This window comes from Manis pentadactyla, chromosome 4 (assembly GCF_030020395.1).
Source record: "Manis pentadactyla isolate mManPen7 chromosome 4, mManPen7.hap1, whole genome shotgun sequence".
NCBI lineage: Eukaryota > Metazoa > Chordata > Mammalia > Pholidota > Manidae > Manis > Manis pentadactyla.
This window is the reverse complement of record NC_080022.1, coordinates 10,949,734-10,963,326: the sequence shown is the minus strand read 5'-3', so window position 1 is coordinate 10,963,326 and position 13,593 is coordinate 10,949,734. Positions and strand designations below refer to the sequence as shown.

At 45.1% G+C, this 13,593-nt stretch overlaps 1 protein-coding gene across 5 annotated transcripts in view; it reads right to left on the bottom strand.

Annotated features, from left to right (window-relative positions):
• TMEM51 (transmembrane protein 51) overlaps positions 1–13,593 on the bottom strand; it is a 50,922-nt gene that overhangs the window by 3,756 nt on the left and 33,573 nt on the right. For 2 of the 5 annotated variants that reach the window (XM_036914297.2, XM_036914296.2), the window contains exons 2-3: positions 7,048–7,122; positions 533–626 (exon numbers count right to left, since the gene is read on the bottom strand). The exons of 1 other annotated variant lie outside the window; for it this stretch is intronic. The gene's annotated coding sequence lies outside the window, so the exon portion shown is untranslated. The remainder of the gene's footprint in view (positions 1–532; positions 627–7,047; positions 7,123–13,593) is intronic. 2 more of the 5 variants (XM_036914299.2, XM_036914298.2) reach the window with 1 other exon arrangement.

Sequence of the window (13,593 nt, the reverse complement as noted above, 5' to 3'; positions counted from 1 at the left end):
TTTGTGAACGCAGTGCCTGCACTCCTGATGGAGTTCAGAAGCAGGACTGAGCGCAGGCTCTGGCTGGGCCTCGCCTTTGATGCATTCCAGATGTCTTACGTGCTCGAGCTCCTTCTGTGAGCCTGCAGAAGAGAAGGCAGGCTGATCTGCCTGCCCCCACCCGAAAAGGAAAAGCCAGACCTTTCCCTGCAGGAGGCCAGCAAGGTCAGCGCTCCAGGTCATTAAAACATTTTGTGGAATTTAATGAACTGCAGTAAAATCTCAACTCTTACCAGGTACGGCGAGGGGTGTGAACGATGGCAGGTCTAAGCCATGATCAATAGTTTGAGCAGAACTGCCTCTGTGACAGGCACCAGCCAATGATATGGTCCAGTCCAGACAGCCTACTGCTTCTGGTCACCACCCTCAATGGCTCCCCATTTCCCAAGGCAGAAAATCCAGGCTCCTTAGAATCATGCTCGTGGCTGCAACTCCCACTCATCTCCCCCCTCACACCCCACCCCTTCTAGCATTTCTACAGTTCCCTGATCACCCCAGCTCAGCTGTCCTTTCCATGTGCTTCCACAGGCTCCATCGACTACTGTGGCAAGTCTCTCTCTTCCCAGACCACATCTTCATCTCTGCACCTGCAACACAGCAGGGACTCAAAAACTGCTCAATCAACTGAATGAAATGAACAGAGGCCACATGAAGCCATCCTGCAAGACAAGCTTCTCTTTGGCCACATGGGGTTCTGCTTTTCTTAAAGGGGCAGAAGCCTGCACATTCTTCATCTTAGCTGCTGTGCCCAGCTGGACAAGAAACCCTCTACGCATGAAGCAGCTCAGATACCTTATGCTAAAGGGAGCAGTCATCCATCCTGGGGTTCCAGAACCATTTGCTGGCTGGGAGAGTAAGCCAGAGAACCAAGTCACTGAAGGTAACTCAGAACACTTTCCAGGGCCAGGAGGACCCGCAAACAATGCTAACCAATCCACAATACATTGCTCCTGGGACAGCAACCTTTGCAGCACAATAAAACTCTGCAGTGTTTAGATGGGCAATGTCCTGTTTTCAATTCTGCATTCTTTCCGATCTTTCCAAAAGGACGGCTAACCAGGCTGCTTGAAATCTGATGCTGCAGAGATATTTTCTCATCAAACAATGAGCTCAATATGAAACTGGCCACTTTGTTAAAAATACTCTAAAAATATTTGGGATAACATCCTTTATCGCCTTGAAGTTTGTTCCTTCTTTTCTTCACTTGACAAATAACTTATTGTGCATCTGCTAGGTGGTGGTTGGTCCTGGAGAAACACCGGTGAGCAAGTTAGGGGTGAGTGGGGCTTCCAGGGAAGCAGGAAAACCATCTATGAGGATTAACAATAAAGTAGGAAGGAAGGGCTGGAATTGTGGAATTAGGGCAGCCAGGTGTCCCAGCCCAGGCTGGAAGGAATCTGCAAAGTCTCTGATAGAGAAGGGTCCTATTGCACCTCATAGGGTCAGTACCTGGAATGCACTGTGTGTACTATGTGTGCGTGCACATATGCACGGGTGTGTACAAGCATGTATATGTGTGCATGGTGGTGTGTGAATAAGTACATGTATCCATATAGGGAACTGAACAGGGATCCCACTGCAGAAAGTTGCAGTGGACAGGGCTGGGAACAGGCTACTGTACATACAAGGGTATTTGTTTCTTACAGTATCACTCCTTGCCAATGAAGGGATGGATGAGGGGTTTGGCAGCCCTAGAAATGCACTGGTTCTGCCAAATGGGTCTGAGACTAGGCCAGAGGTGGAGGGGAAGGTGGTGGAGAGATGCAGCCCCAGGACTGTGCTGGAAGCAGGAGATGATAAGCCACTTACTGGGCACCTGCCTGGAGCATGACAGGTAGGCCTGTAGGGAGGCTGATGGTGAGTTTACCTGAACCAGTGACTGGGGCCACTTTAACCTCCCTCCCTCCTGCTCTCCTTACATCTCAACGCAGGCTTTGTCTTATGTTGTCACACGACTAAAACAGGTCCCAGAGGAGAGGTACAGGCAGAAATGAAAATGTTAGGATTCACACATTTTGGGCCTGTTAAATTGTCAATGATGAAAACAGGAGATAATACCCAGTGTGGGTGAGGGTGTTAAGATGAGCAATCTCATACAGTTTTTCTGGATGGCATATTTTGGCATTTATGGATCAGAAGTTTCAAAAATGTTTATACCCATTGGCTCTGTAATTTCAACTTTTAAGAATCGTGTACAAGGCAAGGATATACATAATAGTTTTGTGGAATGAGAAACAAGAAATTACTTAACTAGTCAATAATCTGGATCTGGTTAAATAAAATATGGTGCATGTACTTATTAAATTATGGTCTCAAAGCAGCTAATGATTCATTTTAAAGTCAAAAAAAGGTTTAAGAAACAGTATGTTCAGTATGATTCTACCTTTAAAAAATTCTGTACACAGATGTGTGTGTGAATATGTAGGAAAAAAAGACTGGATGATCCTACTTAAACATTAAAATAAAAACAAGACAATATATTTTCACCTATACAAATATATATAATAATCTCAGACAAAGAGCAGATTTCAAACTTGAACAAGCAATTGCTTCTGAGGGTGGATGGGGCTTGGAAAGCGTACCTTTTACTCTTATCTCTGCATTTTGAATTTTTCACGATCAGAATGTGTTGTTACAAGGCGACTAAGCTTGGTCATTAAGTGTGAACTTCAGAGCTAGGCTGCCTGGGCACAGATCTTTACTTGGTGCTTTCCCAGCTGTGTGACCTTAGGCAGGTTACATAACTTCTCTGTGCCTCTATTTCCACAGTTGGAAAATGGAGATAAAAGCTCTCTAGTACTCACCTCACAGGGAGTTATGATAAGTAAATAAGTAAATGTACATATAATACCAGTATATAGTTCTATGAGTCCTTATAGAGAGGTTGGTTATATAATAGTATTTAAAGCCTTCATTCTCAGTGGGGTCACATCACCCACAGGGCCAAAAAATGGTTCTTGGGGATGGTGTAAAATAATCTTAGATAAGGAGAATGAAACTGGACCATTGTCTAACCCCATATACAAAAGTAAACTCAAAATGGATCAAAGACCTGAATGTAAGTCATGAAACCATTAAACTCTTGGAAGAAAACATAGGCAAAATCCTCTTAGACATAAACATGAGTGACCTCTTCTTGAACATATCTCCCTGGGCAAGGAAAACAACAGCAAAAATGAACAAGTGGGACTATATTAAGCTGAAAAGCTTCTGTACAGCAAAAGACACCATCAATAGAACAAGAAGGATCCCTACAGTATGGGAGAATATATTTGAAAATGACACATCCGATAAAGGCTTGACGTCCAGAATATATAAAGAGCTCACACGCCTCAACAAACAAAAAACAAATAACCCAATTAAAAAATGGGCAGAGGAACTGAACAGACAGTTCTCCAAAAAAGAAATACAGATGGCCAACAGACACATGAAAAGATGCTCCACATCGCTAATTATCAGAGAAATGCAAATTAAAACTACAATGAGGTATCACCTCACACCAGTAAGGATGGCTGCCATCCAAAAGACAGAGAACAACAAATGTTGGCGAGGCTGTGGAGAAAGGGGAACCCTCCTACACTGCTGGTGGGAATGTAAGTTAGTTCAACCATTGTGGAAAGCAGTATGGAGGTTCCTCAAAATGCTCAAAACAGACTTACCATTTGACCCAGGAATTCCACTCCTAGGAATTTACCCTAAGAATGCAGCAATCAAGTATGAGAAAGATCAGTGTACCCCTATGTTTATCGCAGCACTATTTACAATAGCCAAGAATTGGAAGCAACCTAAATGTCCATCGATAGATGAATGGATAAAGAAGATGTGGTACATATACACAATGGAATACTACTCAGCCATAAGAAAAGGGCAAATCCAATCATTTGCAGCAACATGGATGGAGCTGGAGGGTATTATGCTCAGTGAAACAAGCCAAGCGGAGAAAGAGAAATACCAAATGATTTCACTTATCTGTGGAATATAAGAACAAAGGAAAAACTGAAGGAATAAAACAGCAGCAGAATCACAGAACTCAAGAATGGGCTAACAGGTACCAAAGGGAAAGGGACTGGGGAGGATGGGTGGGTAGGGAGGGAAAGGGGGGAGAAGTAGGGGGGTATTAAGATTAGCATGCATGGGGGGGTAGGAGAAAAGGGAGGGCTGTACAACACAGAGAAGGCAAGTAGTGATTCTACAACATTTTGCTATGCTGACGGACAGTGACTGTAAAGGGGTTTATAGGGGGGACCTGGTATAGGGGAGAGCCTAGTAAACATAATATTCGTCATGTAAGTGTAGATTAATGATACCAAAAAAAAAAAAAAAGCAGTTCCTGTGTGGTGACCTCCACTGAGTTCTACACAAGGGTATAAAGGGCATATAAAAGTGTAGGCAAAGGGTCTGGTTGTGTTTATACAGAGGATCAAAGCCTAATTGGGCTACCCCGAAAATGAACTAAGATACGATATGAAAAAGAACTTCCAACATCAGCACTCTCTGGAAGACTCATGCCAGAAGACGATCGTCAAAAAACCCCAACAAAGATCCACGCACTCATCCCACCAGCTCCTGGACTTGCCATGGGAATGAAGGAGATATCCAAGCTGGCCTGTGCATACAGTAAAACAACAAATTTGACTGGATCTATACTGTTGGAACTCAACCAAGAATTAGGAGAAGTGCAAATTGTAGCGCTCCAAAGTCTTACAACTACAGACTATTTACTGTTAAAAGAACATAAGGGATGTGAACATTCCCCAGGAATGGGTTGTTTTAATTTGTCTGATTTCTCTCAGACTGTTCAAGTTCAGTTGGACAATATCCACCATATCATAGATAAGTTTTCACAAATGCCTAAGGTGCCTAACTGGTTTTCTTGGTTTCACTGGAGATGGCTGGTAATTACAGATATGCTTTGGTTATGTAACTATACTCCTATTATGTTAATGTGTGTGCGCAATTTAAGTAGTAGCTTAAAACCTATACATGCTGAAGTTACTCTACAAGAAGATATGTCAAAGAAATAATCAATCTTCCCATGTTTTCTTCCATCTGCTACTTCTATAGCTTTTCTTCTTCCTTCTTAATTACAACCCTTAAATAGAATTCGTGCCTCATATCAAATTTACCGAGTATCATAATTCTTCCAAGTGGTAAAGATACCTCAAGACAAATGCTGGGCATAGAAGCCACAGGGCATAAATATGCAAAGAAATAAAAAGCTAACCATTTCAAACAATAAGGCTTTTCTCTCACTTACCAACTTTACATTTCCCTGTATGGCCCCGGAAGATGACTGGTTAGCCAGAGACGGGTAAGATTCCTCAAGGGAGGAACAACCTAAGACAGGCACAGTCGCAGGGGGGTCATCAGGTGAGAAATTGGGGATCAACAGAGGTGAGGCTTAGAACCTCACCCCCCCGTTCTGAGAGAAATCTGCATACGTGGATGTTTTATTGCCCTTGTCTAGCTTGGATTAACACATAGTCTACAGGCACACACCTGATCATCTACATTTGCTCTCTTACAGCACTAAACTATGTTTTCTACCTTTATGTTGTATCTACCTACCACTTCAGCATTTTATTAAAAATAATAATGATAAAGAGAGAAATGTGGTATCCACATATAAATCAAGTATAAAAATCAAATGTGTATTCATATTTGAACTGACTGTTTATAGTTCATAATGCATGAGCAAAACCAAAAGTTTCTGTGATGACTGCCCTTGTACTGTTCACTATGTAACTTATTCATTATGTAAGAATTTGTTCTCCATGTAAGAACTTGTTCGTTATGCTTCAGAAGATTGGAGACTGATGAAAATTAGGCTTGGGGTGGATTAATGATTGTGCATTGAGCATTGACTCCCCTATACAGAATTTTATTGTCGTTAACAACCATTTGATCAATAAATATGAGAGATGCCCTCACAAAAAAAAAAAAAAAAAAGGACAGACTTCCAATGGTAAAATAAATAAGTAACCGGGATGTAATGTATAGCATAAGGAATATAGTCAAGATATTGTAACAGCTTGGTAGGGTGATAGCTGGAACCTAGAATTATGTATATAAATGTTTTATCACTGTGTTGTACACTTGAGACTAATGTAATGTAATACTGTGTGTCAACTACCCTTCAATAAAAAATAATTATCTAAAAAAAAAAATAATAATAATAATCTTAGATATTACAGTGGTTTGTGGCCCTCCAAGGTAATAGACAGATACACAGTGTATCTGTGGTATTAAAATTTCATGGGGGGGGGGCGGTGGGATTGCAAAAAAGGTCTAAAAAGACTCCTTAGGGGATGCTACTGGGGAAAAAAAAAGGTTGAGAAACTCTAATGTGTTATATTAAATTTCAAAATGTTCAAATTATACATACAAAGATATTTAGAGTTATTTTCTCTGTGTGGTGGGATTAGAATGATTTTTCTTTTCTTTTCTTTCTTTTTGTTACTTAAGACTTTTATTAGAGTAAGAATTCCATAGACTGTGTTTTCAATGGAAAACACAGAAATGTGCAGATTTCACTTTTAGAATAAGAAAAGGAAAGGTTTTTGGTTTTTTGGGTTCAAGGCAGGGTGATGTGTCCAATGGTGGCTTAAAATTGTTTGCTGATTTCACCCTCCCTCTGGAGACCAGGGTCTGGATGGGCTCACCAGGGGATATGGACACCCAGCTCCCCGAGGTGCAGCTGGCGGCTATTTATCTTGTTTCTGGCTTGTTGACCCACGTTATATTTAGTATAGTGTTCTTTCCCTTTCAAAAATATGGAAAGAAGCTAATTTTGTGCTTCCAGGACTTAGACCACATAGTTTCCAACGTGTCCCCAAAATAAAGCAATCCTGGTGGGCAGCGTGGGGTCCCAGCTCGGCCAGACTCACTTCTGGACACTGGAGTTGGACCTAATACAGCTCGTGTTCAAGGCAGTCCTAAAGGATAAGTGAGCGATCTTGTGTCTGGCTTTTCAAGACAGACGGTTAACAGTTTAAGAGAGGCACGTACCTGTTGAAACCGGGAGGGGCACAGGGCAGGCCTGAAAACAACTCTTCATGCTAACATCTTGAGGTAAGGACTCACCTGTAAACAACCAGAAACACAGCTTTCTAAGCTAGCTGTGAGCACTTCAGTTTGCGCTCATGACGGAGGCATGCGTTTTCTTTGTCTTTCCTGGGAGAAGGGCAGAGGTTGGGGTAGGACAACTTGTAAGCTGAGTTGGACCAGAAGAACCCAAGACTCTGTACCAAAAAAAGTGGGGTTGCAGAAGGATGAACAATGTGACGGCTATATGTACCGAACCCTTCCATGGTTTTATTCCTCTTATACAAGTGCTCCAGAGGAAAAAGAGGAGGAAATACTCCCCCAGGGTCATTTTATGAAGAGAGTATATAACCTACAAGGCAAGAAATTGTCCTTGTTTGAAACTGTCCTGTCTGATCAGCCTGCACAGAAACAAGAGCCCCGAACAAAATGTCAGCAAATGGAACCTGACACATGTTAAAAAAAAAAAAAAAAAGAAGATAACACATCACAATCAAGTTGCATTTGTCTAATGTTAGGAAATTGAATCAAGTCATGGCCCAGGAGAAGGGATACGCCATGACAGCATTATCCGGTGGACTAGGACGGACAGTGACGAGGAACGAACTGTACCTACGCGTGCCCACGGGGGTCATTGCAACAAACCGGATATTGACTGAAACACAAACTGCAGAAGAATACACACAACAGGATTCCATTTATATAAAGTTCAACCAGGCAAAACCAAATAATTTAGGAAGAAAGGAAAAGATCATAAACCGAAATTCAGGGTAAGAGCCACCTTCCTGGAGGAGTGAGCAGTGGTGCTGGGGAGGGGAATGGTGAAGGCACACGGGTGTTCACCGCTTATCGTACGCCTTAAACTTCACATGTATCTGAGGTATGTACTCTTTTGATTGGCTGAAATATTTTGTAATAGGAATTTCTAAAAACCCATCCATGTCTTTCCATTACTCTTAGCATGAAATCCAAACTCCTTTGCCATGACCTTCAAATCTCACCATACTGGACCTGGGCTCCCACCTCAGAAACAACCCCCTCTCTCGGTTCACTACCCCTCAGTGGCTTCTGTTCTGTTCTCAGTCACACTAAACACTTCTTGCCACAGGGCCTTTGCACTTGCTGCTTCCAGCTGCCTAGAACACTATTCCATCTGTCTCTTTTGTGTGGCTACTTCTTTACTACTTCTGTCTCTTAGCTCAGATGCCACCTTCTCAGTGAGGATTTCCTTGACACTCTCTGTAAAACAACCCCCCCCACACCCAGCTACTCTCAAGCCCCATACTTGGTTCCTTGATGACATTTCTTCCCATGGACGGATGACATTATAACTATAACAGTCTTGGTTTGTTTTCTCGTTGGCTCCCTGTCTCCCCAGCTGGAGTGTAAACTCCCTGAAGGAAACTTCTCTTCTCCCTTGCTCATCTTTGTATCCCAGGACCCAGCCCTGTATGCTGGGAATCCCACAGGTGCTCAGTAACTATCTGCAGAATGAATGAACGAATATCTGGCAAGTTTAAAAGGTTAACCAATGTCTTAGATCAATCAGGGGAACTTCCTAGTCCAAGGTGGACGCTGAGGGGGAAAGGATTAGTTAGCTTTCAGGAGTACCTATACCACATCTTATATCTGCATGCAAATGATTTGCCAGTGACATGGGAACGGTGCCCAGATTAAATGTGATTTCCATTCTGACCCGAGAAGGTGACTCTTCCAATATTCCCTGGTGGGGGTGGAGGTTTCAGCTGTGCCCTGGCATTCCTAAGGCAGAAGCTGGCAGGGGTATGTAAGCCCTGAGCCTCTCTCCTCCACCTGGGCAGCCATCTTTGCTCCCCATGCACATCTTTGGCCAACCAGAGCCAGCAGGGATTTCCCTGGGGGCAGGTAGTCACAGCTCTGCCCGGCAGAGTGCTCCACCTGGCCGAGACCCAAGTGGGGTCATCACTGTCCACACCTGAATTGGTGTCTCTGTGAATGTAATACAAAGGCGATGATTTAAATAAATGCATCAGTAGAGAGCAGCGCTGCTCTGGCTGAAGCAGAGCACAGGGTTCCAAGTGCTGACGGTCAAGCCTTTCCTTGCCCCCTTCCAGCTGAATCCCAGTAATTCTATGGAACACAGTTTAGAAACCAGCGATCTGATCCAGACCCTCACGTGGCCACTGTGCTCTGCCCCGTGGCCCTGGAAGGTGCCTTTTCAGAAGCGTCCAGCCCAGCTGGCTTTAGGGGGAGGAGATCTCGGCAGTCAGAGGTGTCTGGCAGCATGACCAGCCTCCGAGACAAAGAGGCTGCTTGACCATTCTCCCTGCGCCCCAACCTCTTCCTGCCAAGCTGCATAATTGGGAAAGGGATCCCCGGCTCCACTGGCAGGGAGCAGGCCATGCCACATTCCCGTCACAAAGGAAGAATTCAGTGGGGCCCTCTCGGCCAGGTTTCAGCCCACAGTCCCTTTTGTCACCAAGTTCCAGTCCCATGCAGTGGGGTGGAGTGGGGGTGGGAAGAAAGGTTCTGAGTCACCACTGCTGCTCCTGTCCTGCCCAGGGGGGTTTCAGGCCACCTCCCCATGAACCAAGGTCAAAGGGTGTCAGGTGCCTGTTCCTTTTGAATAGGCTTTTGTAGACTGAGCTCTCAGGAAAACTGGAAAGCACCAGGCAAGTGGGTCATAGAGGCAGAGGAGAGGGAAGGAGGGCTGCCTGAGCCAGAGAGAGCTGACGGGAAAAGAAAAAGGAAGGATGTTAAGGAACCCGCAAGGCAGAGCACTAATAGTAATAGAAGTACCAGCCGTAGCAATAATGAAATCAGCAGCAAGCATCCAATCCTCACAGGCACCCTTCAAGGGATGATTAGGCCCACTATGTCTGAGTCTCAGAGAGGTTAGTAATTTGCCCTGGGGTCACACAGCTGTAAGCAGCAGAGTCAAGATTCACAATCAAATCTGGCTGACTTTGAAGCCCATCTCCTGTCCCTTACACTGTACCATACCAGCTCCCCCAAGGCCAAGTCCCTGTGGGCAACTCCCTGGATGGGACACGCAGGCCAGAACTGAGTATTGGAGACACCGTTTATTCTTGGAGATATTTCATCACAAAGGCATGAGGGATGACAGGTACGCATTTTTAAAAAAAATGAATGACTTTTTAAAGAATTTGATTCTAGCAACCTCTAGGTCCCTATTGTGTATTAGAGGCTTTGGGGGACACACACAGATGTGTGAGACAAACTTTTACAGTCCAGCAGGTAGACAGGTGATTCTTTCTCATGGAAGGCAAGTTGACAGCAGTTAAGATGTGTTGTGTGCTGACTCTGTGCCAAGCCCTCGGCTGAGCTCCTTCTGTGCATAATCTTATAACAGTTATTAGTTCCATTTTACAGGTAAGGACACTGAGATCCAGAGAGGTAAAGTAACTTGCCCAAGGTCACACAGCTAGTACTAGGCAAGGGTAAGGTATGTCTGATTCTAAAAGTCGTACCTTTAACCCCTTGTAAGTGAATTTTATAAGACCTGATGTCTCCAGTCTCCTTGCTAATCCATTTAAGTGCTGGCAAAATTAAAGACAAATTCATTCTGAAGACTCCAGGAGCCATAAACAGAAGGAACAAGTCAATGAAGTAGATCTCTTTTCTCTGGGAGCTTGACACAGCATCTTTCTCTAAGCAAGTGGCTGGCACGTGAGCCTAATAACAAGGCTGGTATGAAGACCCAATTGCAAGGACTCCAGCCACATTCAGTAGTTCTTGGGAAACGTGACATCTCTGTGTGTTTCTCTCCCTGGATAGAGTCTGGTGCCCGTGAGGTGCAGGGCAGCAGCCAGAGCTCCTGTCAACTCAGAGCCAGTCTGACCCCTTGATCCTTCTCCAGGCTCTGGGGGTGAGCCACCAGTGGCCTCCACTCTGGCAAGCAATGTTGAGCACAGGGGCTGACCACCCACCTGGCCCCAGCACACAGTCGGCAATGAAATAGTTGCTACTCTTTCCTCCGCTGATTGCGTGCTGGGCTCATCCTAAGTGCCTTGCGCGGGTTGGTGCATTTATGCTGCCCGAACACCATGTGAGGAGGTACTGCTATCTCCACCTCTGTCCATGTTATCACTGAATACACTGAGGCACAGAGAGGTTGAGAAACTTGCCCCAGGTCTCACAGCTTGTAAGTGGTGGTCCTGTGCACAAAGTCTCCTTGTTCAGACCTTCCTTATCCACTGGGCAACAGAAAACCATCCTGTCAGCCAAGCTTGATTGACTAAAACCAAGGCAGGGCAGAATCCTTCATAGGTGTCTGGCACTGAGGCCACCCACTGGCACTGGGCACAAGGAGGAAGTTCAAGTGAGATGTCATGGCCGACCTTCCTGAGACCTGGAGAGCCATCCATGGAGGTGGCAGGATCGGGGGCTGGCCGGAGAGGCTGCAGCCCACCCTACTTTGCTGCTTCTTGTCAGTGCAAGGTCATTCAAGCTGGGGGCACCGAAGACTGGGGTCCAGCTCAGGGCTATTTGCTACTCACCACCCTGTGTTTCTTTGGGGTGAGGCATGTGGGAGGCTGAATGGTGGCCCCGAAGATACGCAGATCCTAATCTCTGGAATTTGTGACTATTACTTTATATGGCAAAGGGGATTTTTCAGATGTTATTAAGTTAAAGATCTTGCGCTAGGGAGGTCAGCCGTGATCATCCAGGTGAGCCCAGAGATAAGTGTCCTTATTAGAGGGAGGCAAAAAAGTCAAAGGAGGATGAAGGAGATGTGCTGATAGAAGCGGGAGTCTGGCGCGATTAATGGAGCGGCCACCAGCCAACGAATGTAGGGGGCCTCTAGACCCAGAAAAGACTGGGAACCAGAATCTCCCCTGAGCCTCCGGAACGAAGGAACTGGCTCTGCCGACCTGCTGACTTCAGCCCATGAAAGTGACTTCAGACTTCTGACCTCCAGAACCACAAGAGAATAAATGTGTGTTTTTCAGCCACCACATTTTTTTCGGCAGCCACAGGAAAGCACGCGGGCAGCATTCTTTGCACACCGTTCTAGGCACCTGCCAACACTCAGACTGTCCCTTACCCAACACATGGTTTAACTGGGCCTAGTTCCTTAATCCTGGTCAGACCAATCCCTTGGTGAATTTTGCACCCATTCGTTGTGTGGCCGGGTCTTGTACTGGGTTTACATCTTAACCCACCATTTCCCTAGTGAGCCGCATCTGCACGTGTTCTAACTTTGTGTGGATAAAAACCGATAAAAGGCAGGCATTGTCACGCTGTATCCGCAGGCGCCCGCTTTCCTGGTGGCTCAAACTACATTTCCTACACCCTTGGGACAAAACAAGGCAGACGTTTATTTTATGTGGTCCTTACATGAGGGGTTTTAAATCAAAACCAGCAGCATGTAGAGGAGACAGGCAGACCTGGGCCGCTGAGTCCTCCAGAAGCCGAGCCCTCCCTGTTCCCAGGCCTGTATCAGACTGGCCCCACTTCTGGAGATGAGGACACACTCAGAGAAAGTTTATCCTGCCCATATCTGGACATTTTCTTTTTTAGCCACAGCAATGCTTCCTCCATGGAAGTGGTTCCCAAAGCCTCTGCCAAGCGCCCTTTTGGAAATCGGCTGAGCTTGTCCCACCCGTTCTCACCTCTCTTCCCTTTCTCCTTGAGATTCTGGAGGCACTGTAGCCAGAGCTGCTTTCTTGAGTCCCCGGTCTCTTCCTGCTTCTGATTTTTGTAAAATCACACCCAATTTTTTTTCCATCTGTTACTTTTTAGAATTGTAGCAACGACAGTGCATATTCTCCTAAGTGTTTACCAACTGCCAGGCACTGTGCTGGGTGCTTTCCATGCATTTATGATGATGATTATTAGTTCTATTTATACAATTCAGTGCATCTTATTTTACATGTTTATCAATGATTTATTATTACTATTATTTATTTAATATACTTTCAATTTATTACTTATTGTCCCATTTAAATTCCCTAAGAACCCTAATGAAAAAGTGTCTAGAATAATCTCCATTTTTTCACAGATGAGGAAACTGAAATTCAGAGATGTAAAGATATCTACTCAAAGTCACACAGTGAAGGACACAGCAAAGATTCAAACTAGGTATGTCTTACTCCAGGGCTCACATGCTCCACCACCCACTGCCTCCCAGTCCCCCCTGACTCACAGAGAACCCCTTCCCCGCGCCCTGGCTGCTGGAAGCCCTCCCTAGGCTGATCTCGGTCTGCAGAATTCCTTGTTTTTTGTGTGTGTTATTTCCCCTCCATAAAAACCGACTGGCCTCCATGTGAGTCACTCAGCCCCCTGCAACCCCGATACTCATCTGCACATACTGTAAATAATTGACGCTGGGATGTTTAATCATAAAACTGGAATTGAGGTTAAAACGGGGCAGCCCACAGGAGAGGGGGAGGTGCCTAACAGCCCACGGAGGGGGCTTGCTTTGCGGGGCTTGGCGCCTCTTTCACAGTGAGAAGTTAAATGAGAACTACCCTTGACCGAGTGCTCACAACCCCCAACATCTAACAC